General features: G+C 34.9%; 1 pseudogene; it reads left to right on the top strand.

Annotated features, from left to right (window-relative positions):
- Window positions 1-8,573: 8,573 nt before the first annotated feature.
- Window positions 8,574-14,374, top strand: LOC114008236 (tubulin alpha chain-like; annotated as a pseudogene).
- The last annotated feature ends 82 nt before the right edge of the window (window positions 14,375-14,456 follow it).

Raw genomic sequence — 14,456 nt, forward strand, 5'->3', positions numbered from 1 at the left:
AGGAATGCCATTTGTTTTGGCTAACTCAAAGTGAGAAAAAATAAACTGTGGATGTCTCTGGTGTTAAAATGGTGCAATAGTTTGATCTGTGTCCTCCCAAAATAGCCATGCTGGAGCCATAACTCCTCAGAATTCAATCTTACCTGGAGTTAAGGTTTTTACAGGGACAACTGAGTTAAAATGTGGTCATTAAGGTAGACCCTAATTCCACATGACTGTCTTCATTATAAAGTAGTATCTGAACACTAAGAGAAGTGCATAGAGAGAAAACTATGTGAAGAGACACGGAGAAGACAGAGGCCAGGAAGCGAACCCAGGAACAGATTCTTCCATCACATCTTTCAGAAGGCACTAACCTGCAGACATCTTGATCTTTGATTTGTGATTTGGAGCTGTGAGGCAGTACATTTCTGTGGTATAAGCCACTCTAGTTTATGACAAATTGTTATGGCAGCCCTTAGGACCTAATAGAGATGGCTATCCTGAATTATGGTGAGTGGTTGGGCATTTATATCCCCTCATCTACTAAACATCGGTATAGTATGCTGTTTATGAGAGGAGTATGACTTCAGTTAAGGTGGATTTCTTTATCTGAGGGGAGCTCCAGAAAGGGTTTCCACTGAGAGATCTCAGCTGCAATGACTGACAGATCCTACAGAAATGGTCACCAGCTGTTTTCTTGCTAGTCACAATTTCAGAGAACACATGTCCAGAAAGAACATGTGTTTTTTCTGATACCTAGAACACATGATGTCTAGAACACATGTTCAGAAAGAACTTGCTTCCTGGTATAATCTTTCTGCTGGTTTCATATTGCTCCTATAAGTAACCTGGTTTTTTTAGATGTTGGCTTATCATTCCACTGTTGTTATTTTGCTCTTAACTAAACAAATATGTGTATATGTATTATTGTAATATAGTTTTATCTTTTCTACTTTTGGGGTAAAAGTTAGGAAGAGCATTAGGAGAGCCATGATAGAAAGATGACAAGAAGGTCATGTCTTTAAAAATTCATCTTACAAGCAAAGTGATGTATAGTGAATAAATATATAAAGTAAAATAACCATAATCTTAATAAAATCTAGTTTCTTTCTCCTTTATCCATTTGGGTGGGCTCCAATTGGAAACAGCAATTGTAACCTTCCCTGTAGCTCATACATAAGAACAATTAGAGTCAGGGACCAACGGCCTAACAACACCTAACTTTGAAATTGGGCCCAATGAAAACTATGAGATAAGTTGATAGGTTCAAAATACATGGAAACATGCTATCAAAAGAATAGCTTGTGGCAAATGACCACAATGAGGGTCAAAGGGCACCCATACCATGAGCCTAAATAATACAAGAATTCTTGTGACCATTAACTATCACTTCTTTGTAAAAGTCTTACAAAAATATGTGTGAAGTAGGAGTCAGAAACCCTAAAACTAAAGTTAGGCCCAAAATTGAATCATAAAATGTCTGAGTTTTAAGATGGAGGCACAACAGCTCAACGGCAGCACAAGAAATGACTTGCAGCAGTGGCTTAATGATTGGCCTATCAAAGGCTTTTTTCCTGGTCCCACCACATTCCTGGAAGTAGGTAATGGTCTTTCATGTCCCAAAGCTTGTATATAAAGAGGATCCTGACCTTCTTACCATTCAAAATTAGGAAATGTAACCAGACAAATCTAGTATGCGACACCCAGCATGAGGAGAACACATCCACAAGCTCCTCCTAAGAACAAATCCAGACAAAGCCCTTCTGACCCAGACTTAAAAAAAAAACCCTCACTTCAGTTCCTCTTCAGCAACCCATCTCCTTGATCCCTCCAGCCTGGGAGCTCTTCTCTCCTTTAATAAACTCCTCTTAGCTATCCTCTCTCTGTGTCTACATCTCTTATTCTTCATGAGTGTTAGACAAATAATCAAGTTTGCTGCTGTTCCTGCACTGGGTATTGGACCCATACACTCCAACTTCCCGCATCACTTTCTACACAAAGCATTGTGTTTGTTTACTGTGTGGATTTTTTTTTTTCACTTAAAATAATTTTGTGGAGAGTTTTTTCTCTTCTTTAACCTCTTCAATTATATCTAATTTTACACAATGTGTGAGATTTCATTATTATCTAAACATATTCTCTTCATATGAAATTTATTTTTATTCGAATTTTTAGCTAATGTAAATTATGCATGGTAAATATTCTTAGGCATACATTGCTTTGCATTAATAGCGATATATCTTCAGAATAGGTTTCGGGAAGTTGGGTTGCTGATTCAAAAATTAAATATGGGGAACCAGCAGTTAGCATAATGGCTATGTCGCTGGACTCCCACATAGTCGACTGCGGTTCGTGTCCCGAACCCAGTGGCTTAAAACTCACACTGGACACGTGTGCATGTGTGCCCAAGATCCCAAGAGGAGAATGGAAGAGAAGGGATTGTGGCATGACCATCCCCCCTGGAGGGTGATTTCTTGCTTTCTGTCTCTATATCTCTCTCTGTCTGTCTGGTGAGTGCACGCGCCCTATAGCGAAAACCTCTCCAAAAAAAAGAAATTAAATATGTAGGTAATTTGTAAAATATTTTTGATTCCTGCCATGGAGACTGTGACGTTGCCAAGATAATAGCTGAGTTTTAATTTTAATTTTTTTTTACTGTAATTTAGATAGCACTGAAAGCTCTATTTGTATTTCTCCTCTGTGACCTGTCTGTTTATATCTGTAGTACAATCTTTTATTGAGGTGTTGATCTTTTTTTCCTCAGTTTTAAAATGTTCTTTGCATGATTGACCACTTTGCATAGTGGTTAAATACTGCACTTTGGAAACCAGATACCATGGGGCCAAATACAATTCAAATCCTGACCACTATGACTTGTAAAATGCTCCAGATGCATGTGTATGTGAGTCCCCAAATCTTGATGGGATGGAGAAAAGTGGAAACAGAATTGCCGTGTGACAACAGCCTGTCGAGTTTCCTCTCTTCCCCATTCTCTGTTTTTGGCTAATACACATACCTCCTGGCAATAGAGAAAGTAATCATAGCCTTTGCATACTAGAAAACTTAGCTTTTTGAGGGAACCAGCAGTTAGCATAATGACTATGTCACTTGACTCCCATGTAGTCGACTGCGGTTCGCGTCCCGAACCCAGTGACTTAAAACTCACCCCGGGCACGTGTGCGTGCGTGCCCAAGATCCCGAGAGGAGAATGGAGGAGAAGGGATTGTGGCGTGACCATCCCCCCTGGGGGGTGATTTCTCGCTTTCTGTCTCTCTGTCTCTCTCTGTCTGTCTGGCGAGCGCACATGCCCTATAGCGAAAAAATCTCTCCAAAAAAAGAAAAAAAAAAAAACTTAGCTTTTGTGATAAATACAAAACTATACAACTGCTATATATTTTATGTCATCCAATTTATTTGTTTTCTTTACCTCTTCTGGATTTTGAATCATAGTAGCAAAAGGTTTTATCCACCTTAGCTTTAAGATATACAGAAATTCACCCACATTTTTTAATACTTACATGATTTCCCTTTTTAGAATTATATTTCAGATTGATTTGACATTTATCCTGCTTATGTTGAGGACTATAAATTCAATGTGGATTTTGGAATGGTTATCCAGAATTCTCAAGATGATTGATGGAATATTCCATTATTTCTCCAGTGACTTGAAGTGATATCTTTATCATATACTAAATGTTGATAGCTACTTTATCCATTTGGGGATTTTTACTCTATTTTATTGGTTTGTCTATTTATATGCCAGTACTTTATGCTTTTAATTAAAGACACTGATTTAATTAACCATAATTACTAGTTTGAGTAGCTCCTCTTCCAACATTAAAGAATTTCACCATTACTACTGATTAAAATTTTTCCATATGAACTTGAGAATGGGCTTATTTATCTCAAGATCATTACCACCCCTGAATAAAGGCTAACATTTTTATTAAAATTATATTAGATTTATTTTAGCTAGGGGTAAATTAACATATGATGTTATTCTATCCTATTTATGAACTTTCTTTCTTTTTGTTCAAGTCCATTCCCATGTGTTTTATAAGTGTTTTACAGTTTTTATCAGTTAGGTTTCGCACCTTTCTTTTCTTTTTCCAATTTTTTTTTTTTTTTTTTTTTTTGTCATAGGGCATATGCACTCAGCAGAGAGACAGTGAGAGGGAAAATTTAAAATCATCCCCCTGGAGATGGCCACACTGCAATCCCTTCTCCTCCCATCTCCTTCTGGGACCTTGGACACACAAGCACATGTGCCTGGCATTAGTTTGAAGCCACCATATCTAGGAACCATAGTCGACCATGTAGGAGTCCAGTGCCTCAACCACTACACAACCTGCTGGCCCCAGGACTTTTCTTAATATATTCATTCATAGGACAATTGCCTAGAGATACTACCTTTTGGATATGGTGGGTTCTTCAATAAATTACACTAATTATTAGGATTATGCTAGTTGTTCTCCCAAAAAATAGAAGTAGAGAAAAAAAAGAGGGAGAGAGGAGAGAAAGAGATCTATTTTCAGGTATTGAATCACATGATTATAGAGGATAAATCCAAAACCTATAGGGTAGACTAGCAGGCTGGAAGCCCAAGTTATAGTTGGTATTTCAGCAAAAGTCTGAAGTTATCTTCTGCAGAACTCTCTCTTTCTCCTGAGGTCTTAACTAATTGGAAGAGACTCATTTATGTTATGGTGGATAATCACTTTACTCAAAATCAAATTTAAATTTTAATCTTATCTAAAACATATCCTAACAGACAGAATAATGTTTAACCAAATATCTGCATTCTGTTGCTTTGCCAAATTGGTGTATACATTAGCCATCACAAGGAGAGAATATATATATATATATTTTATATATATATATAAATTGAATATATATATGCAAATACACACAATTGAGAGAATTAATTCATTAATTACATATATATGTAATTAATGTAAATATACATATATATATATTCAATTTCAACTCCTCTCTTTCTCTCCTCTCTCTCTCCCCCCACAACCACTCTCTATTTCTTTGATTCTCTGGAGTTTTCCAAATAAACTATCATATAATTTGCAAATAATGATTTTACCTTTTTGCTTTTTAACACATGCCTTTAATAATTTTCTTTTAACTGAATTTAATTTTAATATCTTTAACACAATGTTAAAAATGGTAGACCTGGCCCTGCTCTTTAACTGTAGAGACTCTGCTCCAAACCTCTTCTTCCAGCCCAATACCTAGCCAGAATTCGTCTATATCTGATACGAGTACAACTGAGTGCAACCCTGCTCCTTTGACAGAAGAGCCTCTGCTCCAAACCTTTCCTTCTAGTCCAACACCTAGAACACCTAGGCAGGTAAAGAGGCCTCTGTCTTCTTTCTGTCTTTGTGTGTCTTTCTCTCTTGAAACTGTATATATATATAAATTAAAAATCTGTAAGTACTGTCTCTTGTCTCTGACTGCTCCTTTATCTTTCTAATTTCAGAATCCATCTACATCTGAGGTGAGCCCAGTCCTGCTTAGGCATGACACATGGTATTTCATTTTTTTTTAACTTTTTTCCTCTTTTTTTGGTTGTTTTTGTCCTTTTTCTTTTGTTTTTTTTCCCCCCTTTTGTTTTCCTTCTTTTACCTGACTTTCTCACTTTACTTCTCAACTTGCACACATTGAGTATCTAGACAGGTCTAGGAGCAGAGGAGCCAAATATCTGTATACTTTTAGCGTCATAGGAAATGTCAACCCACACTGAACTTGCTGCAGAAAGGGAGAAACTCATCTTCATAAATCTGAACTCAAATCTCTTTCTGTGGATACTATATTGCAAAACACAGCAGTGGAGAGAAATTGGCATAAAGTACCTCATGATAAAGTGAAGCATATGAGCATACAATTGCATGAGCCTCCAACAAAGTAGCCAAATGTGAATATACACCAAATGATGAAAAGTCAGAGAAGAGAGACGGCTCAGTGAGAAGGGAGAAATACAGAGCTTCAAAGAGAATTCAGTGCATCTCTTCCCACACACCTCTGAATTCTCAGTTGAAACCCCACAGCTTAGCCCAGGTGCACCTTTTCTTTAGAATTAGGAGGCCTTTGTAATATCCAGTTCCAAGGACAAAAATGCAGGTTGCTTGTTGTGAATCAGGGAAACAGAACTGCAGAGATACTGTGGGTCATCTCCTCCTGCATACCTCTAATATTTGGAATTAACTCGAAGAAATTAGAATAAGCATATAATCCATCAGATGACCAGAAAATGGGAAATATGGGAAACCAAGAAAATGTATCATCCCCAAAGGAAAAGAACAGCCCTTCATCACCCATTATAACTCCTGGAAATGTCAGATAAAGAATTCTGAATAGCGACAAAACTAATTGAGATGCAAGAAAAGAGAGACAACTCCAGAAGATACAAGAGAAAAGAGACAACAAATTCCAGGAGATGAGTAAGTTCTTCCATGATTTAAAAAAAGAAATATGCAGCATTAAAAAAAATCAAATGGAGTCATTCGAGATGAAGGCTATAATACAGGAAATCAAACCCTCAAAAGTATTAAAAGGAGATTAGACCATGCAGAACGTTGAATCTCTAATGCAGAAGACAAAACTTCCACCTTAGGAAGAAAAAAAAAAAAAAAAGAAAACCCCCCAAATAATGAGAATAATATATGAGAAATACTAGATACCATAAAATGCCTGAACATCTGAATAGTTTGTATCCCAGGAGGTGAAGAGACTCATAAGGGCATTGATAATCTATTCTATAAAATCCTGGAAGAAAAGTTCCAAACTTAAAGAGGCATTCAAATATCCAGACCCAAGAAATACAAAGGGCCCCGAACAGAATCAACCCAAGAAGACCATCTCCAAGGCATATTATAGTCAGACTGGCCAAAAGCTCAGACAAAGGCAAAATACTGAAACTGGCAAGAGAGAAACATCAAGTTACCTACAAACATATCCTATCAGGCTAACAACAGAGTTCTCATTGGAAACAATGCGAGTGAAAAAAGAATGGGAAAATATATTCAAAGTGTTAAGGGAAAAACAATTTCAACCAAGAATACTGTAATATTATAACATAATATAATCTGGCAAGATTATCAGTCATATGGGAAGAAAAGACAAAAAAAATTCTCAGATAAACAAAACCTGAAAGAATTTACCAACACTGGACCAGCTCTTCAAGAAGTTCTGAAGAGAGTACTATGCTAGAAAAACTAAAGGCAGACAGACAGAAATAAGAGAACAAAAAATGATCAAGACAATGGCTAACTACATGGTAGGGACAAGTTTAGAAATATCAGTAGTAATGTTGAATGTTCACTTCCAGAATTTAAACAGAAAGATCAGACCAAAGTAACACTGCAAATTCAACAAAAAAAAAAGATTAATTACATGAGACTGAACAGGTGAAATAAAATTTATTATTTTTGACTAGAACATTACTGATTTTCTTTCATGCTTTGTCTTCTAGATTTAAGGATTTTTGTTTTCTTTTGAATTATTGATAGGTTCAACAATTTATTAATTTTCTTTAAAAAAAATTGAAACATAAACTTTTCTCCCATTCAGACCCTTCTGCAATTGGAAAATATTTGTGGTCATTCTAATTTGTGGAAGAATAGTTATTTGCATAAGTTCAATAATACAATTTTATCTGTTGCATTGCATCAGAAAATGAATTCTTTCTTATGAGACTTTGTACAGAAAACAGACTAATTTGAGACTAAACTTTTTTATCTTATTTTATTTCAAGTTCTTTTATATATTCAATGATGTCATTTAGTTTACAAAGTGAATATTCCAACATGTTTCGATTTCTCCCCAGTCCAGTTGATAATAGTATAAAGTTATCTTCAATAGATAATACCCCATTTCTTTGTCCCATTAATGCTTTTCCTCTCCAGCTTTCTCCTTAATGTCCTTCCTCAGACTCTATTCCTTCACCCACACTCTTCCCACACTATATCTGGTATTCATAACCATTCACTGTATTTCTATATCCTTTAGTTTCTGCAATTAAGTTAGTTTATGCCTCTCTTTAATAAAAAGGGGAATGGAGAGAGAAGAAAGCGTTTCAGAAGAAAATTATAGTGCACTTGTTACTAGATTTTAGCTTTGTCCTTATATTTAGCTTAATTAAGATCTTTCATGAATCAATAAAATATAAAAAAATTAGTATGGGAGGGAGGGGAAAGGGCAAGAAAAAAAGCGAAAGTACTTTTAATTGACAAAAATAAAAATGAGAAGTTATTTACTGATGATAATGAATATAGTAATGTCTTTCTTTTGACTGCTATACATAGTATTCATGCCAGAAGAAGAAATATTGTACACTGTAAAGGTATATATGATTAAGCATAAATTATATATATGTATATATATATGTGTGTGTGTATATATACATATATATTATTTTTAATTATTTTTTAACTTTAATGTGATTTTGCCTTTGTGAGTTAGTATTACTTTATTTCAGACTACTTTTCTTCCAGATTCCTTGGTAATCTGTTAACAAGAGATCCTTATTGCCATCTTCTCACCTCCTCCTCCACTACTGCAGAGCCCTACCATTCCCTGTCATGCATAAGAGAATTTCCATTCACACTGGCTAGATACTGTCACAATTGGCAATGTCTGCTGGGAGCTCTACTGCCTGGGACATGGCATACAGCCTTATGACCATAGACCAAGTGACAAGGTCATGGGGAGAGAAAGTGATTCCTTCAACATCTTCTTCAGTGGGACTCAAACTGGCAAGTATGGGCCCAGGGCACTGTTTGTTGACCTAGAACCCATGGTCATTGATCACGTTCATATTGGCAACAGTTCTACTTTTAGCAGCTCATCACAGGCAAGAAAGATGCTGCCAATAACTATGCCCATGAACACTACAACATTGGCAAGGAGACCGTGGCTGGCTGGCTGGTGCATAGGTCTTTATGATTTCTTGGTTTCTGTAGCTTTGGTGGGAGAACTCAGAGAAAGGAAACTTTTCTCTGTTGATTATAGCAAGAAGTCCAAGCTGGAGTTCTCCAGATAGCCAGGCCCTCACATTTCACATCTGTGTAGTTATTTTAAAATGTACTTTGTACTGTCAACAACCTTCTTTATTCTATTCATACTACTTATTTACATGAATTCTTGAATATGTTAACTGAGTTCTCCACATTCCCTCTATACCCCTCAACTTTTCATCTTCTAGTATCCACCACTATACTCTATACTCCTAGCAATCAAATCTTTTAGCTTCCACCAATGAGTGACCACATATGATATTTCTCTCTCAGAGCCTGATTTGTTTTCACTTAGCATTTTTTTCTCTAGGATCATCTACTTTGCTTTAAATGACAAATATTTATCTCTTTTTATGGTTGAATAGTATTCCATTGTATATATAGTCCACATTTTTTAGCCATTCATTAGCTGTTAATTCCATATTGTAGTCATAAATAGCATTGCAAAATACATGGAATTGCAGACATATCTTTGACATATTAACTTCCTTTTTTTAGAGTACATACACAGTAGTGGGATTACTGAATCATAAGATGGTTCTATTTTTAATTTTTTGAGGAAACTCTATTCTGTTTTCCATAAGGACTGTACCAATTTACATTCCCAGCAGTGACAAAAATTCTTTTACACAGGTTCACTGGCACTTTTTATTCTTTGTCTTTTTAATAATAGCCATTCTAACTAGGTGAAGTGATACCTCTTTGTGGTTTTAATTTGTATTTCCCTAATGGTTATTGATGTTGAGCATTGTAAAATTGCTTATTAGACATTTATATGTCTCCTTTTGAGTACTGTCTATTCAAATTAATGGCCCATTTCTTTTTTCTCTTTTCTTTTCTCTTCTTTTTTTTTTCCCCCATAGGATGCATGTGCTTGCCAGAGAGAGAGAAAAAAAAAATACAGAGAGAGAGAGAGAGAGAGAGAGAGAAAAAAACTGAGAAATCATTGACCAGAAGGGATGGCCACTCCACAATCTCCTCTCCACCAGTCTGCTCTCAGGATTTGGGACACACACACACACACACACACACACACACATATTTTTCTGTTTTTATATGCAAAAATGTGTCAATACTTTTTCTGACAATTCAATAGTTTTATGTAATTTAATTGGTCTGTTTTTGTTGTTGTTGCTCATACTTTTGAGTTTTTATTTAAGAAATCATTTCAAAGACCACTGTCCTGAATCATTTCCCCACAGTTTTCTTCTAGCATTTTCATAGTTTCAGGTTTTATATTTAAAACTTTAATCTATATAATTTTTTTAATACAGTGAGAAATGGTGGTCTAGTTTCATTCAAGATGACCTTAATATTCTCCTCAATTTGATTAAACTTTAGACATGCTTCTTCCTGACTGTCTGTATGTCCCGGATTATAGCATTTACTTTAGAAAGCTTATACCTCTTAATATATATATAGAGAGAGTCTGCTCCTTTAAGCTTCTTCCAGCCTCTTGACATTTTAAAACGCATAAATTTCTCAAGGATCTAGGTGACTCCTACTAAATACCTCTGTCCCCCAATCTCTGTGCTAAGTTTAATAACCTCCAATTGGCAGACACAGATAGCCTAACATTGACCAATCCCCCTACAGATTTCTTACATTTTTCCATTAGTCCACTCAGTGTTTAAAATTTATTTCAGTGGACTTGGGTTCAGTTTCTCTCCATGAATGATTCTTATTATGATAATATTCCATAAAGTTCTCTTTGCTTGAATCTGTTCTGTATAATTTTTCTGCGACAATCCCAGGGCTGATCGTATGATGTTTAATAAGAATTGCTACAATTGGAGCTGATTAGTTTCAGTGTTTCAGCACGCTGTAATCCAATCAACATCAGAAAGTTTCTTATTATATTAAATGTCAGAAGTAGGTTTTCTGGCATAAATTTCCCTGGGAAAAAAGGGGCAATTGACTAGATAATTAACAATAAATTTGTCTAAAAATTAATAATAGAGAGAGCTAGGAATTTCCAAAATACTTCAAGATTAAATAATACAAGTTTAAGTTAAATAAGAATCAAAAAAACTCTTAAATGAAGTTAAAAAATAATTTAATTTAAGCGAGAATAAAAATGCCAATTGAAATTCACCAAAAGTAATGTTTAGAAGTGAACTATCAACTCTCAATACATATGTAAGAAATTAATTAAGGCTCAAAATTAATAATAGAACTTTCACCTTAAAATCTGGAAAAAGGTGCCAGCAGGTGATGTGGTAGATAAGGTGCTGGACTCCCATATGGTGGACTACAATTCAATTCCCAGACCCAGTGACTTGAAAAACACTGGACACATGTGTGTAAGTGCCCAAAATCCTAAGAGGATAATGAAGAAGGAATTGTGCTGTGGTCATCCCACCTGGTGGGTAATTTCTCACTTTCTGTATCTCTGTCTCTACAGCATGCAGAGGCACCCTATAGAAAAAAATTCTAAAAATGAATAAAAAGAATCTGGAAGTGGAAGACAAAATTAAATCCAAAGTAAGCTGAAGAAAGGAAGTCATGAAAATTATAGTAGAGGGTCAGCGGGTGCTGTGGTGGTTAAGGCACAGGACAATCACATATCTGTCTGCAGCTTGCAGCTTGCAGTTTGAGTCCTGGAGCTGGTGGCTAGTTTTCTCACTTCCAATCTCTCTCTTGCTATCTTTCTCTGGTGAGCACACATGCCCTATAGCATATTTTTAAATACTACTACTACTAACAATAAATTAAACTAAGTAACTTATTCTTTTAGAAGATTATAGCAGAAATCAATGAAACTGAAAACAGGAGCTAAATAGAGAAATAAAAAAAGGTTTTTTTTCAATATCATAAAATCAACAGCTTAGAAGAATTAAAACAGCACACAAATTACCAGTATCAGAAATAAGAGGGCATCACTGCAGATTCTAAGAACATTAAAAAGAAATAAAGGAATAATGTGAACAATGCTATGCTCCAAACTATGCTAACCTAAATGAAAAGGATTAATTTTTAAAAAATAATACGCAAATCAATATGCCAAAATCAGTATGCCAGAGCAATATGCCAAAAGTTACACAAGAAGAAATAGACAATCTGAATAAGCCTGTATCTATTAAAGAAATTAAATCAATAATTAATAACTTTCCCAAGCAGGTAACATCTGGTACAGATAGGATCACCAGCGAATTCTAGAAATATTTTAGGAAAAATGTATACCAATTCTCTACTATCTCCACTGGATAATTAAAAACTATTTACTTACTCAATCCATGAGGACAGTATTATGCTAATACCAAGACAAGGAAAAGACATTACAAGAAAACTGAAAACTAGCATTTCTTGTGACTACAGACACAAAAATATTCAAAAATTAGATTCTCAATATTTTATGTTGACTATTCTGCATGTTTTCTCTCTTCATATAAAATTTACATCATTACATTAGCAATTTTAAAAGATAAGAGCCATAGAAAATTTTTATGTAACTTACTTTAGTAATGCCACTTTTAGAGCATGTCCTAAATGAACTAGTGAAATATTGCAGATAGTGTAATTGCCTTGGGACGGATATCTTGTGAAATGAGAAAAAATAGTATAAGAATAAAATAGATACTATTACAAAAAGGCACATACTTGTTAAGTCATGTTTTAAGTGCTATATATTTAGTAAATATATATTTTTAAAATGTAGATAAAATAATATTTTTGAAAAAATTATAAAATTTCAGGAGAATTAAACTAATCTACAGTATAATAACTAATGGGGCCAGCAGGTGCCATTGTGGTTAAAGAGCTGAACTTCCATGTGGCCAACTGTGGTTCTTTCATTTCATGGTAGAGTAAGAAAGTCACTGTAGTTGAGGTAGAGTTTTTCCTTATCTGTTTTTAATCATTGATCTTTGCTTAATGTAAAAATTGTTAGCCTTTTCTAAGTTATTAAAAAGTAAAATGAAAAAAATTAAAAGAGAAAAATGTCAGTGACTACACTTTGGAGAAAAAAGTGGAAAAGATGTAGAAAGGGCAGGAGGTGGGACCAGCAGATGGTGGAATGGTTATGTTGCTGGACTACCACGTAGTAGACCACGTTTTCAACCCTGGACCTGACAACTTGAAACTCATGATGGGAGCATGTGCATGTGTGCCTAAGATGCTGAGAGGAGATTGGAGGAGAAGGGATTGCTACATGGCATCCCTCCTAGGGGTTTATGTCTCACTTTCTGTCTGTGTCTGTCTGTCTGTCTCTCTCTCTCTCCAGTGAGCACCCATGCCCTATAGCAAAAATCTCTCTAAAAAGAGAAAAAAAGAAAGAAAAGAAAACGAGGAGGTCAGATGCTCAACGGCAATTTTGTCTATCTTTTCATTTTCACATGGACTTGTTCTAATTCTGAGAAGTTATTAAAGATCAGATATTTTTAGCTATGTCAGAGTCACTATAAATCCTATGAATTTGCAACTGGCAGCACCAAAAGTGAAAACAGATTTGAAAATAGATATTGTCTGTTTAAATGTATTTTTAATTCAAAAGAAGCTTCCTATACTCAAAGTAATGTGGGAATGTGATACTTTTCCACTATATAAAGATCATGATTCACCTTGAAAAAGTTGTGGAGTCAAAAGTCTGGCAAGGAGTTAAGACACACTGATACAGAACATGACAGCTACAGATGGGACTGGTGATGCAGCGAAATTAAATATATTATTTGTCTCATTATTTTTGTCTTGGAATGAGCTTCTTTTCTTAGGAGAAGGGCTTACTTTTTTAAATAGGAAATTAAGTATGCAAAGAATTGATAGTGCAGTTCAGCCTATTTCACTAGTTACAGTTACAGTTACAGTTATACTCTCTTCAGTATTTTGTCCTCTAAACTTTTAAATTTCAAAAATCTAGAATCCATGATTTTATCAGATGATTTTTTTCACTTTCATTTTTAAAAACAATATCTCTAAAGTCCAGATAAATCTCCATGGGAACAAATGTGTAAAATATAAACAGGACAGATGCTCACTGGATATACAAAAAAGAAAAGTGTCCTCCAGCTGTGTAAGATTATAGTCAGCCTAGGAATTAGAAAGCAAATCATTAAAATAATGTATAAGGTTACTTAAACTAGAGGATATAAAAGCATTCTTAGGCTTCAAATGGTTCAATATTTTTTCTAGAGGATAATTTGTACATGGGGAGACTAAAACTAAATGCTGCTAAAATACCACTAACTCATACTTATTTATATATATTTGAGAACATATATTGTAAGAAATCATCCTAAATTTCTATTTTTCATAAAGGGCTTTTATGAAAACCTATGATTTATAAGCTAATTTGTGTATTTATTTAACTAGCGCGTTTAGATCTCCTGTCGTGTGCAGACACTGTTCAGGCTGTTTTAGATGCATCATAAAATACTTCCTCCATGCTGAAAACAGAAAATACAGTAATGGAATGTATTTTGTGATTGCTAATAAGTAGTAGAAGCAAGCAGG

The sequence above is a fragment of the Tupaia chinensis genome, unplaced genomic scaffold, assembly GCF_000334495.1.
Source record: "Tupaia chinensis unplaced genomic scaffold, TupChi_1.0 Scaffold000313_1, whole genome shotgun sequence".
NCBI classification, from domain to species: Eukaryota; Metazoa; Chordata; class Mammalia; order Scandentia; family Tupaiidae; genus Tupaia; species Tupaia belangeri.